Below are 23,840 nucleotides of genomic sequence, written 5' to 3'. Positions count from 1 at the left end.
TAAAAAAGAAATGCTTTCCTACTTCCTATTGTCCAAGCCAAAAAAAATAACAGTTCTACGAGATTAACACTAGAAACATTTAGACATCAAGCACGATTTTCTCTCTCCTTCATACCCGAAATATTTTTCTCTCTGCGAAAGAACATCTCGCTCAAAATCACTTCTCCATTGTATCTCTTATCTCTTCCAACGCAACTAATTTCACACAAAGGACGACGAGTGCGACCGACAAATTTCTCATTTCTTCGGTGACGCTCGAAAACTAATTTTCTACGGAATTGAACATCCTCGATAAATTGTGCGGGTATGCCCGATACCTCCGGGTAGCACAGTAGGGGCAGACAGGGCAACGGGAGTTGATATTAATCGCTCACCTTTATCTCGCGTTGCGACTCACGGGCATACCGTTGAGAGCGCCCAACTTCCGTCGCAGCACGACTAGTAGTCCACTCTCGAACCGCCACTCTTCTCCCCGGCGATTATGCGTGCCGCGCGAGAAGAGGGTAGTATCGCACCCCTCGCTCCCGCTCGGAAAGATGCGCGACTGATGATGTTGCACCGATATCTATCCGTTCATCGCGACCCTCGCTTTCTTTCTCTCCCTCCCCCCCTCTCTCTCTCTTTCTCTCGCTCTCGCTCTCTCTTTCTCTTTCTCTCTCTCTTCCTCTCTTTTTTTCCGTTTTCACTCGCTCATTATCGTGCGTTACGCTAAAACCGAATTGGCTCTTTCTCTTGTCGAGTGGACCATTCTATCAAATGTACATGTCTCTTGCCATCTTAGATTTTTGCGTCCCGCAAGGTATGAACGACTCTCGGGACCGACCGGCACCGACTGAACTCCTGCCGGACGGCAACCCGGAGGACGACGTTCGTGCTCCTGCGCCCCGGCAACCCTCGCCGAACGGGCAACCCGGCGCCGGGCGTCCTCTGGCACGGATTGTTTCAAGGATGGCCCGGCAACGAGGCTGATAACGTAGAATTCTTGCATCGGTACGATTCTACCAACGTCGCGTAACCCTCGCCAATGTTCGAACCCAACTGCTCTCTTGCAGCGAATTCGATTGCCTGCACTGGCGCGCACCGGGGCGCGCACTTAACTGTTTACAGTCAATTTTGACATTTAACTTTGCCTTAAATGCATGTTCGAAGAGCGTTTAGCCACAAAGCGATCCGTATTGATGCTATACAGATCATTTTACTGACTAAATATTTCAAGAGACATTTAAGACGGTCCGCAAATATGAGAATTGACTGTAAACAAGCCTTAGTGTGCACGCAGTGTACACTAGTGCACGCAACCGAATTCGCTATTAGATTCGTAATGCTGTACAAGAGCGTTATTTAATTAATTAATTAGCGCCAGTTCACGTTGGTAAAATCAGTCCTACGAGTGTGCGTTTTAACGCCTCACTGCTTTCAAATCGCGACTATAATATTGCATTATTGTACATTAATTATCTTCAATAATTTCAACTTGACGTGTCTGTCGTTTTTTGCACCGACAAATGCAGTTTTTTAGTTTCCGACTGAAAGCTCGGTGCTTTTCAAGAAACTTTCATCTAAACGTAATAATACAAGTTTACTGAATATTTATTGCTTCCGGAACTCGACACTTTCTAAAATGTTTTGTTCAGATTTGTACTAACGAGGAATAAAACTTTCGTTTTACCGGCTACTGATATAATAAACGAAGAGCTTATCGATAGAGTGAATCTCAAAATGGGGAGAACTTGCGTACCGATAAATGGCATCGGTCGACGGGGCAGAGTCAACGAATGGTAGGACGATTGATGAAAATATTAATAGAATTATAAGAAAATAGAAATACAATGAGAGAATTAATTTAATCCAAACGTTGTATATGTAAATTTGAATCAAATTGCTAAATATTATCGACTGTGAGCGAGACAAACAGAGACAGAGAGAGGGAGAATAGGGGAGAAAGAATGCGTTAGTTAATTGGGGACGAATTTGTGACGTTTATGCAGACAATATAATATTGACAATTCGTGTTGTACAACATCGATTAAACGTATCGGCCGCCAGGGGATACGAGATATTAAAGATTTATAAAAACTAGGACCGGAAAATATTCCGATTTGAAAAAATTGATAAGATCAATATTATTACACTCCAGCAAAGAGTCCGATAACTTGTGAATTTTGTTTTCACTGTATTTAATTAACAGCCGTATTTGTTCTTAAACATTTGCCCCGTGTCCTTTTTTACGTCCCGAAGAACCGGGGCGAGGGGAAGGGAAATGTGTTAGCGGAAATTTTCATGGGAATACTCTACGTCGCGATCGGATTTAAAAACGTTACGTCGCTAGAAACGCATTCGTTACCAATTAAAGCGCATAAAATATTAAAACCTCGGAGTATGATATAAAGGCCATTCTACAATTGCGTAAACGTAGTTGTAGGGTTGTAGGAGTAGAAATAGTAGTAAGTGTTGTACATCAAAGTAATATACAATAGAGTGAGATACGTCGTAATTGAAATGAATGATTAGTTAGCTTTTACGTCCTGTATCGTTGTAGTCGTGGAAGATCAAGTTCAGCCATCTTTTACAACAGGCTTTACAATCGGAAATGCTAGTTTAAAACTGTGTTTTACAACACTGTACAACCGCTAACAACCACGTTTACGCAATTGTAGAATAGCCTTTACCGTTACGTTGCATTAACGTTGCATTTACGTTGTGGACGTTAACGACATCTGAGTAACAGAGCGACGCGACGGTCGCACGAATCTAAAAGGCCGAAGTATTAGGTGTCGGTCAAATGTTACTACCGTTCCATTTTAAGCCTAATCTAACAATGTGCTCTCTGCGTCCAGAAGCATTCTACTTTGTAGTCAATAAACGCGTTTAAAAAATTTGTGCAAGTTGATGAATTGTATAATACACGTTGTCGACAAATTTTTTAAGCGTTTTGATTTGTTCGTGTAAAGTAGAATGTTACTAGACGCAGAAAGCACATTGTAGATTAAGCTTTAATACCGCACGATATCGTTCTTATCTCCCGCTCATCCCCTGGTAGCATTAGTGCATTGGCTAAACATTGGCTAAATATTGGTCCAATGTTGGCTATATCAGAAATGCATTGGCCGATATTGTTCAACCAATATTGGCCATGGAATAAATGTAAATATTGGACGATAATAATTATATAATATTAGATCTATATTGGAAGTGCATTGGCCAATATTTAACAACGTAATAAGAATATTGGTCTAATATTGATACAATATTAAACCAATATTGCTAAATAGACATATTGGCTAAATAAGAGATCGCGTCCATCTTACAATATTGGACCAACATTGGGAATGCTACATTTACATTATTTCCCAATATCGCGCCAATATATTGTGCTACTAGGGTTGTCTCGTTATCGCGCAGAAAAAATTTCCTGATCCCATGCTGTTGCACTTGAATGTATCATAAAATAGGATCGAAATAGCGCCAATCATATTTATTATAGAGAAAGGGACATTTTAATCTTAAATAAAAAATTTTTATATCCAGAATAAAATAATAGTACGTATCGTCTTTTGTCGAATATCGTGATGCCAACTTTGTGCGTTGTAAGATGGAGGGAAAACTTATTCTAAACGCAAGAATACATGTAGAAACTTACATTTATATAAGTTAATCTTGTCTCAATATAGTAAGTCAATCTTTTTTAATTCGATAGAGAAGAATAAGAAATATTGATTTTATTTTGATATCGTCTTATTTTTATACTAAATGAGGTTGTGAGAAATATAAATGCGTCAAGAATATTTTTTGTCTCAGTAAGAGAAATCTTTTCTGAGGATGCACCCACAGAAAAAATTTCCGGACCCAACGCTATTACATTTCAATGTATCATAAAATAGGATCGATATAGCGCCAATCATATTTATTGTAGAGAAAGGAATATTTTAATCTTAAATAAAAAAATTCTAAAATCTAGAATAAAATGATAGCACGTATCGTCTTTTGTCGAATATCGTGGTGGCAATTTCGTGCGTTGTAAGTTGGAGGGAAAATTTATTCTAAACGCAAAAACAACAAGTTACTCTTGTCTCAATATAGTAAGTCAATCTTTTTTCCATTCGATAGAGGAGACTACGAATTATTGATTTTATTTTGATACTGCCTTATTTTTATACTAAACGAGGTTGCGAGACATATAAATGCGTCAAAAATATTTTTGTCTCGGTAACAGAAATCCCATACAGCACCGAAGCTTTCAGAAACATTTCAGAAACATTGCAACATTGCAACAATGTTTTCTGAAATATTAACCCTCTCCGAGGGCGCGTGTTATCGCGTAGCGATCCGGATCCGCGATTTCGGGAGGAGGGCGAACAGATTCGCGCGAGGGCCCGCGACTCGGACGAGACCCTTAATTATCCGTCGCGGGGAAATATTTGCGCGGCGGTAATCGCGGCCTAGGCGTCCATTAATTCTCGATACACCGCGGGCTTTCACTTTCGTCCTCTCGCCGGCAGGCCCGCCGCGGGGAAATAGAGAGAACGCGCTTCGCGCTCCCCGTCGCGATTCATAATTCATGACTCGTTACGTCTACCGCGGGGGTGACTCCGGCGCGGCCGCCCTTATACATATTGATACTTTCGCGAGAACGTTAACTCTTTCCCGCCCGAGTACGTCGCGCGCGCGCGGCCACAGTGTTGTCGTACGAGATGTTTGCGCATAATTCCGCTCATCGTGTTTAGATACGCGGCTGTTCATTCGCGTGCCCCCGGGAAATGTTTGCGCAATCCTCCTCCCCCCCCCCCCCCCGATGATATCGTCCCTCCCTTCGAGACGATAACTTACTACCGATAAATACTTCGCCTCGCGTTATCTTACCTCGTCCGACGCTTTCTTCCTCTTTCCTCGTTCGACGACGTCCCGGCGGCGGAGCAGAAATTCCATCTCGCGCCGCTCGCTGACTCGTTCGCTTCGAGTCTCGAAGACGCCGAATGCGAAGCGCGCGTGGACTCCTCGGCGCCATCTTGCTCCGCCGCGCGACTGCCGGCGCCGTGCTCGTCGGCGCTCCGAGTGCCCGTAAACGCGCGCGCGGACAATCTTCGCGGCGACCTTCCTCGAGTAGCGCGACACTCGCGGAACTGCAACCACTCGCGGGACTGTGACAATCGGCACGATTCGACACTCCCGGGGATAAGTACGTCCGCGCCTCGCGCTCCCGCTTCTTGTACGCGACGCGACTCGCACGGCACACTTCGCGCTTCGATAAATTACGCTCGATCGGGCGCGCCCGTCTGTTCGTTTGTACACGCGAGATGTCCGGCGCGCGCGAATGGACGCGCGATGCCTACCGTATTATTTATTCCAAGAAATGCGTTCAAGATCTACTTACCGCGGCGCGCGTTGTCCGTTGACGAGCGACGTGAACGTCGTAGCAAACGGTCGCCGCCTGGTATACTATAGAGAAAGAGAGAGAGAGAAGAAACACAGTGGGCCTATGTCTGTCTCTCTTGCTAGCATCCCATTGGTCCTTGTGTCCTTCCACTACCAACCGCTGCCAATGAAATGCTAGCAAGAGAGACAGACACGGGCCTACTGTTTTAAAAGAACGAACTAGAAATACCGACCTAAAGCCTTGTGTGCACAATGCTAGAAGTGAGTTCGAGATTTCGATCCGAGAAGACAATTAACTTGCATCTTTTACAGAAAAGCTGCGGTTAAGTGGTTACACAATTCTTGGATCGAGATCTCGGATCAATTTCTAGCGCCGTGGATGCGAGGCTTAAGGTCGGTTCTACGTTGGTTGTATCCAGGGTTGGGAGGTAACTCGTTACTTGTAACGAAGTTACAGTTAGTTACTTTATTTTTGGTAACTCTAACCTCGTTACTTTCTCTCCGTCTGTAACTGTAACGTAACTCTGTTACATTTTTCCGATAACTTGTAACTAATTCAATAGTTACACGAACAGTTGCTTTATATATTTTTTAAACCACCACAGATCGCATTAGACCTCGCATTTGCGCATAAACGCCTTAATCGACACTTTACAATTCCAATGCAGATTTGATATTTTTATTTTCATCGCAAGGGAGTAACTGCAAAGTAACGATTCGTTACTCTTTTAGTAACTGTAACGCGTTACTTTACAGAATTGGTAACTTGTAACTGCAACTAGTTACGTTTTTAGCGAAAAAACTGTAACTGCAATTTTATGAAATAACGTTTCCAACCCTGGTTGTATCGTAGTCGCGACACTTGCGACGCTACGATACGACCAATGTATGAATAGAACCGGCCTAATGCCCGTATCACACTAGCGATTGGCGACTGCGTCTGCGTTCGCGTTTGAAAATAGACGGCCGGTTAAACGGGAATCGCGAATCGCAATCGTCAGCAACTCCTTTCTGATTGGTCCAGAGACAATCGTAGACGCAAACGCGAACGCAGTCGCCAATCGCTAGTGTGATACGGGCATTAAACGCGAACGCGACTCACTCGCGAGTAACGATAACTTCGGCACGACTTCTAATCAACGCGAAATGAAACAATGGGATTTAGGGGGCTAATTAATAATACTTTGACGCGGTACGACGACGACGACGGCGCGCGACGAGATATCGTGTCACTCGTTTAACACACGCGAGCACTTTTAATTACGTGCACGATTTCCATGAAGAGCGACGTGCAGCCCGGGGTTTTCACTCCGTTTCTCGATTACGGCACAAAATAACGGGGCTATTATTCAACAACGAACGTCACATCGATCATGTGACATTTTCAAATGATACGCTTAACCGTTGCGATTTTATTGAATTCAAATTTCGATGTCGCGGAAATCTCGCACTTCGTGCTGATGTAGGCGACGCACGCAAACTGATGCAAGACATTTTGCCGCACTTGTGTCACAATTACGAATTGAAATTCGTTCAAAATTAGTCGTTTCATTACGTACAACACGACTTGTCCAAAAAAAATAACGTGACGCGCATCAAAGTCGATTTTTAATGTCGATGTGTCGACGAATGGTCAAATACTGGTTAATATCTTCGTTATCTTCGATCTCGTCTCAGTTATTCTTATGTCAGTTGCAATTACGAATATTTGTACGAAATTCCGTGTTAAAGCTTTCGCAAGGATCAAATTGTACTCGAAGCGACGAGAGATTCAATGCGACGGTACGAGATGTATCCGAATACGAGTATCGTTTAAAGAAACAATTATTTATCGTCCGTTGTTGTCGCAATGAAGAAGTGATTTCGAGTTATGCCAACGCTTTCATGTTAGGGACGTACAGATTTCACGTGTGAATCGCGCGAGATATCTGTCTTGCCGGTTAACCGAGCAGCGAATCGCGAGGATTCGGCGATCACTAGACGATATACGACCGCCGATTATTCACGGAGAGCGTTCGCGGTTTCTTCCCGAACTCGTCGCGAACGCGTATCAAGAAACAATAGTACGATACGAGGAGCGGCGCGGGCCGCTAACCGATCCGTTCGACTGTCGCCGCGTGAATGCCTAGGCACAATATGAGAATAGACTGTTTTCGACCGCAGTGTTTACGGCGCTACGTCACTTCTCGGAACCCGCGCCGCTCGACGCCCGAAACTGCAAGAATTTTCGCGATTGAACCTCAGTAATCGGCGGAATTTTGAACAATATTTCTGTAAGACTTCTATTATCCTAGTAGCACAGTACATAAACGTTGGCCCAACACAACCAAATATTGGGCCAATGTTTTAACCGATGTGTGTTCAATGCACTGTGCTACTAAGGTAGCTTTCGGCCAGTATACGGCACGTAGCTGCGCCATATATTCGATGTGGAATTGAGGCAAGAGGGCAAAAGACAATAGAAATATTTGCATGCGCTCAATTAATATCGAAGCAATTATGACGAAGCGAAAGACGACAAAAATATCGAGCAATTCTCGATGGAGACCATTCATCGACTCGCCAATATCAAATCGACGTCGATTCGGCTAATCATTTCTAGCCGGGGGTTTATTTGAGATTTAATTTAAGCCCGCTAACACACGTGCGATTTTATTTTCGCGTTTATTTTCACTCCTTTATTTCGATTTTTTCAATACGCTGGGAGCAGCGGCTGCATTCAATCGACTTTCACGAAACGCTGCCATAATCGGACGAGTTTTGCCCGACGCTTTCGCGCAACCGCGCGATTAAACGGGTGGAGCGTCATCCAAATCGACGGATAATTACGTCCGACGATGTTATCGTAGCGCGCGATCACGAAATACTATCTTTTAAGCAGCGAAAGAAAGCACGTGCGTCGCCGAATTCACAGGCCCAAACACAATGCCAGGCAACAGGGGCTCGATTCTTGAATTTGTTCGAAGGAGAAACGTACGCGAAAGTTCTGCTCTTACAGAAAAGTTGCAAGTTGATTGGCTATTCGCATGGCTTTAACCAATCGACTTTCAACTTTTCTGTCAGAGCAGAATATTCGTATACGTTTCTTCTTGGAATGATTTCGAGAATCGGGCCCCAGGAACAGGGAATAGAATTTCTGACGCGTTGCGTTGGTTGGAAGAAAATTTCCGACGAATCCAACGCGTCAAAAATTCTGTTCTCTATTCCTATTGCCTGTTGCCTGGGCATTGTGCGATAGGCTTAAATAACGTCGCGATCCTAAATCCGTCGCCTCGCCGTTGCTTTGCGCGATTAAACGAGTGGAGCGCGATCGAAGACGATAGAAAATTATGTCCGACGATATTACCGTAACGCAGGATTCACACTGGTTCCGATATCCAATATGATTGCTTTATGCGTGGTCTACAATGCGAGTCGCAGAGTCGTAGTCGTAAGAATAATCGACTGCGATTGGTCAATTTCGTCGGACACATAAGAATTGACCAATCACAGTCGACTATTCTTACGACTTCTATGTAGACGAGACTTAATACTCTTGGATCCAACGAAGAATCAAGGGTAAGAACCAGTCATATTAGATCGAGTATTAGATATTGAACGTCGTACATCGGTTCCATTAGATTAGATTGAAATTTGACCAATTAGAGTAAAGCGTCGTCTACAATAACCGGCGTAAGCGTGGAGTAAGAAGTAAGAGTAGGCGTAAGAGAGCTACTTCCGGTTTAATAGAGCTGGAGTAAGGGCGTAAGCGAAATGAATTATTTTTATTTCTTACGCCTACTCTTGCTCTTACGCCTTTTCACGCATGCCTACAACACCTACTTCACCGTATTGTAAATTGAGTTGGCGTAAACAGCTTACGCCAAAAACGTTACTCCTACTCTTACTTCTTACTCCACGCTTACGCCGATTATTGTAGACGACGCTTAAAAGTTACTAAACGTGGGATTAGTAAACTTTACTGTGATTGATCGAATTTCCATCTAATCTCAATCTCAATCCGTAGTATCTGACGCGGGCTTTGAGCGGCGAAAGAAAGCACATACGTGCGTCGGCGTGAGCCGCCGAATTGTGAATAACAGCCGCCGATCCTAAACTCCGTCGCCTCGCCGCGGCCGTTACTAGACGTGACCTTTACCTCGCGTCTCGCCGCTCGCAACCGTCGCGCAGTAAAAACGACTACGCACGTATACAAAAACAAACAACGGTGGTGCCGAAACGCGTAGGATAATAATCAGTCGCGCTCGCCCTAGCGAGTTCGTCGGACGTGTACAGTGCGCCTTTCATGGATACGTGGTGTACGGCGCGGGACTCAGAATCGCGGTAGTGAGTACACTCGACTGTAATTGGTCAGTTTGATCGGACGCATTAGAACTGACCAATCGTGGACTCGCGTTGTAAAGGAGACTTAATCGCCGTCGGAGGAAGCGTCGCCGTGCGTTCCGAGTTTCTCGTGTCTTGCGATCCCCGAAGAGAGCGAACGACGATACGTGGGTGCACACGCACGCACAGCGCGAGGAGCGCCGAGTACACGAGCTCATTGAGCGCGAATCGGCAGCAAACGGCTCGTGCGACAACGTCGAGGCACGTGAAGTTCGCCGATTATCGCGTAAGTTCACGTCGACGCGCGCCACCTTCTCGCCTCACCGTGTCGCGTCCCGGAGCGGCGGAGTAGAACGTTCCCCGTGCGTTTCGGTGTGTCTCGCGCGGAAAAACCAACGTGCCGGCGATCGTCGGGTGCGTGTAAACGCGCGGCAGGCGACGTGTACGCGACAGCCCGCGCGCTCGTCGCGGGGAGTCGGTCGTTCCCCTCGTATTTCGCCGCGATTGGCCGATTTCTTGCGCTTAACCGAATGACCGCCATGTTGTAATCCCCGGCGGCGCGAAGGAGTCTGGTCGCGTCCTCTTCTCGCGTCCCCGTCTCCCTCTCGTCCGACCTGAGCGGTGGTGTAAAGTGCCGAATTACGCGTCGCGCGATTATGATAAACTCATTACTCGTATCCTGGTGTCGTTCAATCGCCGGGGGTGTTGACGCGCGTTCGAATTTCACATCGGGGGGAGGGGGGTTTCATCGCGCCTCGCAACCGCCGAGCGTGAATTCGGGTGTGTGAGTGTGTGTGCGCGCGCGCGCGCGTGTGTAAATACGTATCGGGAGTGCCGAATTATATAGTGCTCGCGCGCGCAATTGTAATAGTCCGCGTTATTCGTTGTAACTGTGCAAATGGCGCGGTGAACGTTATAACCGCGGAGTATCGAGTGCCGCCGAGTTGCCGAGTCGACCAGTGCTCGTGAAAGTGCGAATGGACGCTTCTACGGACGCCTCGCGGACGCCACACGGACGCAGCTTCCAGGGCGGAAGACGGACAGCCCCGGTTCTGGTAAGATCATTTAGAAATTCACACGAATACTTGCCTATTTCGATACCAAGTCGGTCCCGAATTAAAACGAATCGTAAATAACACGAGTTTTTCTACCGATTTTACATCGTCGCTCGAGTATTTTCTAAATCGCGGCTCTTGAAAGACAAGCGAAACATTTGCAGAATTATTCGTTTATTACAAAACTCATACGTTTAATTTGAATGTAGAGAATGACTGAGCAATGTTAATTGTGTGTATATGAATATTTTGCAGGCTATACCGGGCTGAGCAACGACAGCGCCTGGTGAGTGAATCATTTTATACTTGCGAGTCTATTTGCCGAAACGGCAGCGAATTATCTCACGATGATGTTTCAATGCCCTCGTAAGAAATGTCGTATGTTACGACCACTTGTTTGAGAATCCCGCACGCTGCGCAGTGTGTCCGCGATCAAAAATATCGCCCTGAGAAAATTTAAATAGAGCGCTGAATCGTTAGAGAAGATTAAGGCCAATTTCGCGTAAGAAAGTGTCACACGTATAAAATTATGCATGGAACCCGTTAAATGTCTGGAGGAACCGCGCGTTAAAACATTTCTGTGCAAAATAATAATAATATTTGACAGGAATATAAATCTGCGTATCAGTGTGGAATCCGTGAAAATATTAATATATAAATGTCGAACGAATTTATTCGAAATTTAAGGGCTAATCTTTTTCCCACTCGTTTTCAAACGTCGCAGATTTTCGCCGAGTAAACGTGAAACGCGAATACCGAGCTTTCAGTTACCATCGTTTCGTAAATTAATAGGAAGTTATCGCAAATCGACGATTAATCGCGTGATTTCTCCCCGTCGCATCGTATTGGCGTTTCGGGAAACGTACACGGGGAGAATTTCCTCTTAAATTTTATCCTGAAAAATCACGTAATCGTGGCATTTTGAAGAGCTTTATGAGAGTTTTTTTTTTTTAAATTTTACCGTACATTTTACTGATAAAATGCATACAAAGCACAATTACCAGTGGAATGTATGGTAAAATTTCAAAAAACTGCCATAAAGTTTCTCAAAATGCCACGCGTCGTCCCACGATTACATGATTTCCAGGGTAAATTTCAAGAGAAAATTCTCTCGGCGTAGTAATTCTCCGCGTAACCGGGCGTTTTAGATCGAAACTGCCAGGTTTTGCCAGGAGGCAGCCACCGTTTTCGATGGCTGAGCCTTGCCAAAGCTCAGCAGTCAACCACGATGATATATAGATATATGCATACGAGATGATATCGCGGGCGGGATATTTGGAAGTTTTATTTGATTCCCGGCACCGCGGAAACACGAATACGTCACTCGAAAATGTAACGAAGACATTTACTTTTGTACTTTGTGTACATTGTAACGCTAGAATGGTTGCACAATCGCTTTAGAAATCATCAGCCGTAATCGCTAAGCTCGAACGAGCAGATGGAACTCGCGATTGCTTTTCGATGGCGCTCGCAAGTATCGATATAAACGCCAAAAGCTGAATCTAAATATTTATTTTAGCCGCAGTTTTGAGAATATGCCAAAAAAGTCGCTGGATTACAACCAATAATGAAGCTTTTAATTATCGGAATGCATTCTCTCGCCAGGGAGGGGAAAAAGTTTTAAATCCACTCGAAATTCAGAGAATATACCCCCCTTTTTTTATTTTCTTTACACATTCTCCCAATATATCCCGCGCTTTTTCATATTTATTCAACCGCTCGCCTGAAAACAACGCGAAGCAATAGAGAGTTAAGCAAATTCCTGGCGTAAAACTGGCGGGGACGAGCTACATTTCGAGGAAACGAGCCGGCGCCGACTTTAAATAAAGCAAGAAAGGAAAAAGGAATAGGGAAATCGAGATATATCCAAGACCAACGCCTATGGTCGAGCTTAATTATTTCGCTCGCGCGCGACGCCGGCAGATTAGAATAAAGCTCACTTTGCGGCGAAAAGACTTCGCCTCGAGAGGAGCAAACGCAATCTGAAGTTGCCAAGTGCGGCTAGGAAAGGGGGTAGAATGGGGGAGGATTGGCTCTCGCCGGTCTCTCTGCTCGACCAACACGGATGAAAAAAACTCCGATGGAGTTCCGGCGCGGCCTCCTCGGTCTGGTCTGGCCCCAGGAAGCGGCGAGAATTTAATTAAGAATTTCCGCGGATGGCGAGGGCACCATATTGCCGTGACACACACGCGTCACCCGGCCGCGAATCACGCGACTTTCTTTTCTCCTGCCCCGTAGCCACCCCTAATTAAATTGAAAGAAATCTCACTCTATCGTTCTCCTCTTCCTTGCCCGCCCGTCCGATATCGCCGTCTCTTTCTTGAGATTCGTCTCCCCTCGGCACCGGTTCCCGATCTCTCTCGCCTCCTATACCGTCGAGTCCCTTCGGTGCCAATTCGATGGTTCCGGCTGCGGAAAAGTTTGCGGAAGAGAGGAAGGAAATTTGCATTTTAACCTTCGTATCCCCGAGGGTTTATTTCACTGTACCACTTGTGGGGTACTCGCTATTAATACAGATGAATGAGACGAGCGTGTCCGAAGATTGATATAAAATTAAATCCTCGAGTTGGTCGTTTATACAGATCGCCTCTTTCATTATTTCAATGTTAACTTAAATACTTTTGGCGGATGGTGTTATTTAATAATACGCATATTGCTATATAATATTTAAAAGTAGCCTTTTTTTTCATTGTTATATTACTGTATTGATATATTATCAAATTATTATATTTAGTACAGAGAGAAACTATTTTATTATAATTTATTATGAGTTACGATTACTTATCGTACATGACCGGGATTGCAATAAGTTTAATATTATCTCCAGTCTCTTCTCTGAATGGCAATGTACTCAAATGGCAAAGACACTCGCTAAATATAAATCATAAACAAATGCATATAATGATATAAAATACGTTATATGCTTTTCATTAACTCTATATATAAATTACTAGAACGATTAGAAAAGAAGTCTCGGTAAAATCATATCAAACATATTTTGCATCCAAGTTGTTTTTCTTCAGCAATTAACAGGCTTAAAATAATTTTCTTCATTTTATATCTCGTACTCTTAATATCATCGTTGAAAGTTCGATTGAGAATTTCACTCGCAATTTTATCAACGTTAGATAGATTGTTATAACGGCAGCATCGCAATCGTTGACGTTTGCATTAATCTTACCGCATAATATTTAGACAAAGTTATATTTAAGTCTTAATGTAATATCAAGCTAAATGCGATTACATTACGATGATTGTATGCAGAGCGTGATTAGAGCGATTATTTTCGTTCATCATATCAATTGTTCAATATCAAGAATAACTTCCATGATAAAGTGACATTCTTTGACTCTATTCAATAATAGATTCCAGAAGAGAATCCGTGATGCCTTTATTGCAATATTTGAAATTCCGCTGGAATTCAATAATCCGCTATATTGGGTGCCGTAAGTAAATTCTAATGGAGAGGTATTGGAGTTTCGAGAATCATGGTTAACGAAACAACAATAGCTATTAACTGGTGACAAAATTAGTGGCGATGTGCCTTCGCACGGCAAACTCTTTAGCAAAGTCGAAAGCTCATCTCGAATCAGTGGATGAAAGGCATCTGTAAAATAGAATCGTCGAGCCATTCTCGGAGAAGTCATTTTTTCTAGCTCTGTATTAAACTCCGTTGAACTTTTTCTTCGGTGATACTTTCGCATCACCTTTCCTGAAATGATCAAAATCAACAAAAGATTACAATTTTGTGAACGTGCACGGAGTTGGAGAAACTTTTTATAACTTTGCTTGAGATCTTTCAAAAATCTTAAGATTTTTCTACGAAGGTCTCCTTTACACGTCGATAATATTCTCACTAGGCCATCGCAATTTAAGACGAATCGAATTTGTGTTATTAGATTTATAATATAATATTTGCACCGAGATGCAAAGTACATATAAATTCCGTTGTATAAATTCTTCGACATAATTCGAGCACATGCCATCAGTTCTATTCTTAATGATAAAAAAAAGAACTGGAAATATATCAGTTATTTCAAATTGGAATAATGCAACGAAAGAGAATCGTAACTCAATTTTTAAAAAAGTACTTTAGGTGGGGAAACTTTAAGCTTACAGTTAAGCAAAGTTCGGTTTTCAACTTCGTGCATGATCACAAAGTTGACATTTTTTTTGTCAAGCTTGGACCGTCGATTTGGAAATGGCGTCAGTTGAAGCAGAAATATTGCCGAGAGGAAAACTTGCCGAGATTTCGAAGTAGAATCTTTAGGATTTAAAATAATTAGTTTAATGCCTCTACAATTATATATTTTACGCAAAGTTATGTAAATCCGTATTGCACCTTGTTTACTTCTGACTGTAAGCAACCCTTTAATCTTCTTCAACAATTTGTAATAACTCGCGTATGAAGCTATCGATATCATACCTTTTGCACCTTTAATCATTTCACGCGAAAAAGATTTTATGATTTTTTTTAAAATTAAATCTTATATTACACAACACGCTTGCGATGTGTGTGTGTCAATTATATTTTCTATTTTATTATTTATTCGATATCTTCTCCGTAAGATTTAACATTTAATATCCGAATTTAAATATTGAGAACGTTTCTCACATTTCAGAAATTTCTAATTTCGATTCGCGAACGATTAGCACTTTTATCTTATACAACTCACTTGGAACTACTAGATGAAAATTACAGGATAGAAAAGTATTTAGCAGTTCCATTTGAAATCCTCTTTCCTGTCCCTATTGCACACCTCTTACCTTCCTCCCCTCGGATGATACTATAATGCACCATTCTTCTTTTTGACGTTGATTAATGATTCTTTGGCAATGCACATGCACACGCGCGCGTACGTATTTATGTGTGAAGCGCGGTATATCTCCTTCTCGTATAATACTTCTACATTCGATTCTCGAACGCCATTCTCAGGAAGAAAAAAAATGTATCCGAAACCTTATTTTCGGAACCTTAACAAATAGTTCGGAACCTTAATAAATATCACTACATTTAAATGACATTAGAGAGCGGCATAATATTTAAATCTGTTGTGCATTGTAATACAATTTGTTGTATTTCATAAATTAAAGGAGAATATACCAAGGTATCTAACTAAATTAAAGCTTCGAAGAGAATAATTACTGAATGAAAGTAAATCACGAAAACATAAGTCTTTATAAGTTTACTTGTTGAAAAATCATACGATTAGGGAGATTTCAGGAAAAGAATAAGACGATCTTCTATACGACCCGTTTATTATAAGCTTGAATTATATATTAAATGGTACTCATATTAAATATATAACTTAAGATTTTAAATATATCTTCTACATATCTTATACATATCCTCAAACATATGTGCTTACACGTCTGAAAAGAAAAATGATAATAACATGCTATAATAAAGCTATAAGAGGAATTAATGATTAAATCTTTGATGTATCACCGCTCTGCATTGCCTCGCGGTGGAGCTGCGTGTGAAAGTTCTTGAAAGAAAAAAAAAATAGAAATGAAAAGAAACGAAACGTAATGATAGATATTCCTCGCGTGAGGCAACGGAATATCCGGCGTCCGCAAGACACACTCCGCGCGTATTTCTGGGCTGCAGTTGGGATCGTTCGATGTAATTGGAATTGACTGCTTCAGAATCGCCGTTCGAAGCGAATCACGATTTCTCGATCCGAAAAGCGGCGATCGACGTCCGCTTTCCCGAATGTTTCTCATTCTCTCTTCACTGCGCTACTATAATTAGCTGTGTAATTATCAGCCGAGGTGAACTCCTCGTTTTTTAAGTATTTCTTCACGTATCGTATTTACATCGCGTGTACGTAAAAGAGCACAAGTCTTTCATTAACTTCGGCTTCCAGTCGAAGAGTTTATCCAAATCTTCCCCTTTTTCTTTTTAAAGCTTATCTAACGCGAACATTTCAAAACTTTTCGCATTTTTATGCCTTTCACGTTTGCTCCATATGCATTACGCTTGCCTGTTTCGCTAAGAAATAGGATTTAAAGACAGTTCGTCGTTTTGAAATTATCTCGCAGAAGAAGCTCACCGTTATAACGGTCAAGAATCACGGTCTTCATTTCGGTCTCGCAGACGCGTACAGGACATTTGTTTGATCGCAAAAAGTTCCGCCGATATTCGAGGCGAAAATCACCGATAGCAGCGCGCAATTTGCACGTCGTGAACAAAAAAACAACGATATTCTTGAAAGAGATCGCCGAATGATTTCTTTCGCAATCTTGAACGTTAGGAAATTCATCTAAGATACATAACAAATGCCAGTTTCACAATTATTTGGCGACACGAATGATCAAAAACAGAGCAATCTTGAACAAAAGGATCTTTTTAATATAGTTTGTTTTTTAAGGTTCATGCATAAGATAATAAATAATGAAAGAATGTAATGCAACAAGAGCATAGAATTAAAAAAAACGAAAAAATCCATCTTGAGCAATCTTGGTAGCAAATTAAATTTCAATTAATTTCCTTAGGTTTTTGAAAAAAACTAAATTATACAACTACATTGAATCTTTTAGTGAAAATTCATATAAGTAAATCTCTAAAAGAATGAAGACAATAGAATCTATATTAGCAAGTTTCTTACCTTATATTGTCGAACCTAATTGACACATGTCGGAAAATAATTGTGAAGCTAGGCTTGCGGATATAACATTGTATTGAAAAGATGACCTCTTCTCAGGATTGTATTATCGACACTATCACACGCTAAATTGTCTTGCTTAAAGCCGCGTTGTATGTGTAATAATGTCGCAAATTTCTTTTTACGCTATATTCAGTGGACGGATATACACGAGCTATAATAATTTTGCCTAAAAAAATGTGTTCCTCGTGCATGATTTTCGAAGTACGAGACAAGCGTAATTTTTCCGAAAAAACTTCCGACTGACTCGTCTTCAATGACGAAACCATATATTCGGAGTCGGTATATGAAACTAATGCATTTTAATGACGCTTTAAAATCCATTTCGGTCGAAAATCAAGCACGCCCGTGTGACATAGAGAGTGAGTTCGACATTTTTTTTTTAAACGTCGATCGCGTGATCGCAACGTAGCGCATTTCCCTTTTCAATAATTGAGTCGATTTCGAAAGAAAAAAACCATTTATTTGATTCCAGCGCATACATGTTTTTCAACTTCACTAGATTTCGCGCTTTTTACAGAAATTCGTCGGTTTGCGAACGCAGAAATATATATTATATATATATGTATATATATACACATACACATATACGTATATGCATTATATATATATATGCATGCACAATATAATCTTTCTACTTAACTTACAACAAATGAATAATAAAAATAGGTCTTGCTTGTAGAAGAAATGGAAAGAATCCGGATGTCGTGAAAAAGAAAAATTCAAAATAGGTATCTTCTTTAGAGGAAACTAAAAAAAAAAAACTATTGGCATAGCGATGCCTATTTTGACAATAATGCCAATTTTCCGCAATAATTGTGCATTTTCGCCGTTTAGAATCTTCATTTGGAAACAGTCCACCATTTACTGCTTGACGTTTCGCGTCGTGGAAAAAACCACTTGTCCTCAGTGTCACACATGTACTTTGTATGTAAATCAACTCCGTCCCTAAGTGCTAATTACAGTAATTACGTTATGAACACTTACGAGTAATTTCGTACACTTACGCCAAAAACGGAAAGCTCGTATTTCATGTTTCTGTTCACTTTAATAAAACACTGTAAACTTTTAAGACTAGCCGACACGATTGAATTCGACTAACAATGACATCCAAATAAGTTTTTATTTATCACAATGTTACGTTTAAAAAAAAATGTAAAATTATCATAATTTTATTTTATTATTACTTAAAAATTGTTCAATTATTTTTCGAAGAAATCGGCTATTAACACATTTTGCTAGTACAAAAATGAAATGTTTTTAAAAATTAAAAAAACAATTCACTTGATATCTACGTTTTCGTACAAGTTTTAATTTTAATCCATTGTTAGTCGTTCAGGTCGATCGGCATGCACGCTTATCGTATAGGCGGTAAGTTTCAGTCGAACGGGATTCGCTATCGGTATCGACGTACGCACATAGGTATTCTAAGCTTAATTATATTTGTCGATAGAATTGACCTCATTTCGCATGTTGCGGTTGCTTACGATATCCCGATTCCGTTCAGCTCGCACGCGATCGGATGCGCCGAAAATTTCTCGCAATGTCAAATATCGTGCACCTACATAAAAATCGATGACCTATTGAACATCTCTTTTGGTATCCGCATTTTTCGAATCCACCATGCTTCACCGTTGCAATCGCAACTTTAATGATTCCATTTTGTTCACTTGTTGAAGTAAATTTACACGCGAAGCGGATTTCTTTGAAAGTCTGTTCATTATACAATTTTGTTAATTCTTGGATTAATATATTAATTGGTCAATTTCGCAACAGACGCATCCGATTAAGAAAGCAAGAAGCACGGTGGATTCGAACGGGTACGTTTAACTCTTAATTGCGCCTCCCCGCAAAACTACAGTAGTCTATTTTCCCGCGAGTAATTTTTCTTTTGCTAAATAATTTACATCACATCGTCGTGTAGTATTGTAGAAAGTAGACTAAAGGAATTACTTTCCGCCGAAAAACGCGGTTAAGAGTTAGACCCCCTGCTGAACTATCGCTGGAATTTCCGTGGCTAAGACATCGACTAATTCGTCAATGCACAATGCGATTTATTTCTAAAATGGGTAAAAACATGACCGCGCTATCAACTAGAGTCACCTGTAAGCTCGAAATTACGGTTACTGAGTCGCTTCTCCGTTTTAAGCACCTAGAGCATACACCTCGCAAATTACTCAATCTCGAGAGAAATCCATTAGGAAACCCGGGAAGAAATGTCCAAGAATATCCATCAAATAACCGACGTTTCCGCGTGGATTAACGTTTCATCATATTGGGACAATCCATACGAATATTAATATTTAACGAATTCGTCTAAGTTCTCTCTCTCTCTCTCTCTCTCTCTCTCTCTCTCTCTCTCTCTCTCTCTCTCGCTCTCTTTCTCTCTCTCTCCGATCTTACGAGACAGGTTTGATCCGACATGCTTTCGCTCTAGTTTCCCCTACAACACACGGGTCAGACTCGGGAACGTCGCAGGAAACTGACACGACGATCTCTTGGTCGCAAGACCGATAGTGTCAGAAAGTTCGCAGCTTAATTTTTCATCCAAATTCCCAGGACGATTCCAAAAAGTTCCAGGCACGGCTTCGTTACGCGACTCACTAGTTAAATTATCGACGATATATATCAATCGACGTGTATCACGAAGTATATATTAATTTTTTTTTTTCGATTCATCAAAAATTTGTGTACGAGCTCTAGGACTCTCGGTCGCTCTAAGATAGCAAAAATAAGCATTTGTATATCCAGACTCTAGAACTTTTCGGATACATTTCGCAATTACGATCAACTACGCGGTCAGTGTTGTTTGGATCTTTGTGAATTACGTGAGCTCAACTCTTTCAATATCAGTAATTAATAACATACGAAATTGTATTAATTATTCGAAATTAAATTAAAGATTTATTCGGAAAAGAAAGCCTTCGTGGTATCTATTATATAATTTAGCATCGAAAGAGAATCAGCCGGAAAATTTGACATTCCCCATAGCGAGAGGAAAATCTCGAGGGACGTTTGCCGCGACTCGCGATTTTTATCTCGACGACGAATTTCGACACTCTCGGCCTACTTATTTAGCAGCGACATTGATTAACGATTATTGTTCCGTCGACGAGAAGGATACAAAGTAATATATTTACCTAGGGAGAAGCACCAACGAGTCGTGAACGTACAGCTCTCAGCTGAATTGTATCTTTCTTCCTCTCTCTCTCTCTCTCTCTCTCTCTCTCTCTCTTTCTCTCTTTCTCTCTTTCTTTCGCTCTTTCTCTCCGTTTTTCCTAAGGTCGATGCAGCAGATTTGAAGTTCCGCGACGTTAAAATCGCGTCGCGGACTCGTCCATTGATCGATGACTAAACTTACACTTTTACATGGTCTACTGGTAGTAGCGGTTTATTTATATTAGTTGTACCTAATGTATACCTTAATACCTAATATATTCTAATATAATCTAAATATATAATATATATTGTGTACGTAATATATATATATGTATAACGCGTAACACTAGTAAACGTACAATATTTACTGTATAGAGTATATTCAATATTTTCTATATAATATCATATATATATTTATTTATTTATATATAGCGCTGCAAGCGACTGCTTTTTCGTATTCACCTCTGTGTTACTTTAATTACATGTACAATAATATAATGTATATCTTTCTTTCATGTTTATTTATATATATATATATATCTATATATATTTATGCAATATATTTAGATTTCTTTGCACAGTGCGTCCTTCGGGAAGAACATGCGCTATTAATGCTTGACACTCTTCCGCAGCGCGGTTTGAAAATTTTAGATTTTTATTCTTCTAGTGAAATATCGAATTCACTCATTCATTGAACTCGCTTCGCTCGCAACAAGAAAAAATATACAATTCTGTCCACTTTGTTTAAATATGGCTGCTTGCATCCAACCGTAAATGAGCTAATGTGTCTTACATTCGAGGTAAAACAGAATTTTAGAGACAGACAGCCACATTCAGAGCAATAGATGGTCCTGTTGAGATCGATCTCGTATTGAAGAAAGGACAAAGGAGAAGAGAAATCTAATTTCCACAACTATTACACTTGGCTAATAATTCGCGCTTTTATTCGGGACGCCAGCAAGAAATAATGTAGTAATAGCGCATACCAGTTTTAAAAGGGGCGCATTGTGCAGCGATAGCGTGCGCCTTAAAGCACTATGAGGTTACTTTTTTTATAGACGATAGAGATCGTTGTACGCACGGCGTTGTACGTCAGCGAGTCTTAGCTCTTCATCGTCCTTTTCCCGTCTTGCCCTCCACCCGCACTCACCGCCGTGTTCTTACAAATATGCAGTTATGCAATTAAAGCAACTGCGGCGCGAATTCTAGGATTGGTTCGCGTCTTGCGAGATGGCCGCGTTAAAATCTAACTTTACCAGACCAATGTGTCTTACATCTTAAAAATTGACTTGGATACCGCCGACCGCGGAATCGAAAAGGCTTTGAGAAGCAGGAATCGAAAATAATATAAAACATATCGATGCATTCATTTCTTCGGTTTTTATATATATTATAATAATTTTATATATATTTATATATATTATATATATATATTATAATTATAAAAATTTTATATATATTATAATAACCGCGAGATAGAAAGACCGATTGGTATAATGTAATACTAATAATATATAACTTTTCGACGTTACAATGGCATTTCGATATTATTATAGTATTACTATTAAAAAATCTGATTTAACAATATCGGCAATTCAATATTATAATAGTAATACCGTTATAATACCGTTATTTTCAAAAAATTAGATATCAATATTATTAAATTTCGGTTGCATCGATATTTCACGTTCAACATCGAAGATTAAAGAGTTTCAGTGTTGTGATTTTATAAGATAAAGATATATATACTACGCCGATGCGCAGTTATTAGTAAAATGATTTCAGTGTTCGATCCCTGCTTCAAAGGACCTTGAAAGAATCGTGTGAGAAAATCACACGGAATTGTTAAAACGACGCTTTTAGCGAAGTCTATCCCAAGCTCTAAGCGCGCTTAAATTATTTGTTTTGGCGATTTAGTGTCTTGGCGGTTCGAGTCCTCGATTTCGAAGGTCGGGGAGCCTTCGTGAATCGGGATACCCGCGAGATTACGGCTCTGGGGATCTTTCGACTCGATAATCGGTGATGATTTCGGGATGCATTTGCATCACATAACCGTCGTTAACAGCAAACATCTATTGCAACATGGATATGAATTGGCAGAATTTGTTTGAGCAATATATTAGTGGATATTTTGAATGGTCTATTATTATATAAAGATAATGTTATGCAGCAATTCATAATCGAAAATGATCGGGCACAAATTAATCCTTAAACTCCGAATTACACCGTGCAAATCTATAAATAAATCATATTAAAATCAAAGAAAATACTTTCCGTATACACATTATGTATTAAAATAAATTATTTAAATAAAAAGTTATATATTCAACATCAAACTCAGGTTCCGTGATTATTAGTTAAAAGTGGAAATCTGATATTCTCTAATCAATCATATTCAATTTCTTGATAATGACTTCGGAATTTAAGGAATAATCGTGGAAATAATTTTTATAAAGAAAACGAGAAAATAAAATACAATCAATTTCCAACGGACTGATATTCTGAAAATGGAAACAAATGCTTTCGATTATCTTTTCACGTATCGCCAGTCACAAAGGAATTGTAAATCGCCAGTTTACAAAGGAAAATAATTAACGGAACAAATAATATCTTACAATATTTTACTAAAATTTGATTTACTCATCTCATACGTTACGAAAATGTTCTCAAGTCCGTGAGAGCTCGTAACCTCGTAAACGTCGCCTGCATCTCCGGCCTATTTTGAGCAACGGCCCATTGATAAAGAAACTGAAGACGTTTGATGAAGCGATGATGAAGCCCTCGCCGACGTTGATCGCGCTCGCGACGATGATTTCTCGCACCACAATTGCACTAGCGTAAATTGGCATTTTTGAAGTACGTATTTCGTCGTGATCTGGCATCATTATGTCTATATCTTATCACAAATCGTCGGTTCACCCTCTCGTCCTCGGCGTGCCGAACATCTGCAACAGAAAGATAGGAGGCCGTTTCGTTAATTGATTTTCACGTATGATATAAGTTATCGGATATATTTTCACTGTTTAAAATATTATCGGCTTTATAACATTTTACAACTAAATAATTTTTTTTCGCTCAGTTTAAACAAGTCTGAAATCCGAACAGTGAGATAACATAAAAATATTCTGCACAGCAATAGCTATATAGAATATTATACATTCATTAAGTAAATGCGTAAGTGAAATATTTAAAAAATCTATAAGTTTTTTCGCGGCATATATTTTCCACTCTACGCGTTTTGCAACGAGCTGCGACTTATAAT

General features: G+C 40.6%; 2 protein-coding genes across 3 annotated transcripts in view; both read right to left on the bottom strand.

Moving 5' to 3' along the window:
* Nucleotides 1-5,007, bottom strand: part of LOC105568398 — a 93,053-nt gene extending 88,046 nt beyond the window's left edge. The window contains exon 1 of one of the 2 annotated variants that reach the window (XM_012024049.1): nucleotides 4,861-5,007. The gene's annotated coding sequence lies outside the window, so the exon portion shown is untranslated. Of the gene's footprint in view, nucleotides 1-374; nucleotides 897-4,860 lie in introns of those variants that run through there. The other variant, XM_012024047.1, reaches the window with a different exon arrangement.
* A 10,986-nt stretch (nucleotides 5,008-15,993) lies between these two features.
* LOC105568396 (forkhead box protein O) overlaps nucleotides 15,994-23,840 on the bottom strand; it is a 186,644-nt gene continuing 178,797 nt past the window's right edge. The window contains exon 8 of the transcript XR_001009432.1: nucleotides 15,994-23,523. The gene's annotated coding sequence lies outside the window, so the exon portion shown is untranslated. The remainder of the gene's footprint in view (nucleotides 23,524-23,840) is intronic.

Source organism: Vollenhovia emeryi, unplaced genomic scaffold (assembly GCF_000949405.1).
Source record: "Vollenhovia emeryi isolate VEMERY1.0 unplaced genomic scaffold, V.emery_V1.0 DF939129.1, whole genome shotgun sequence".
In the NCBI taxonomy this organism is placed as follows: Eukaryota; Metazoa; Arthropoda; class Insecta; order Hymenoptera; family Formicidae; genus Vollenhovia; species Vollenhovia emeryi.
Note: the sequence above shows the minus strand (reverse complement) of the source record. Positions and strands in the feature narration are given on the sequence as shown.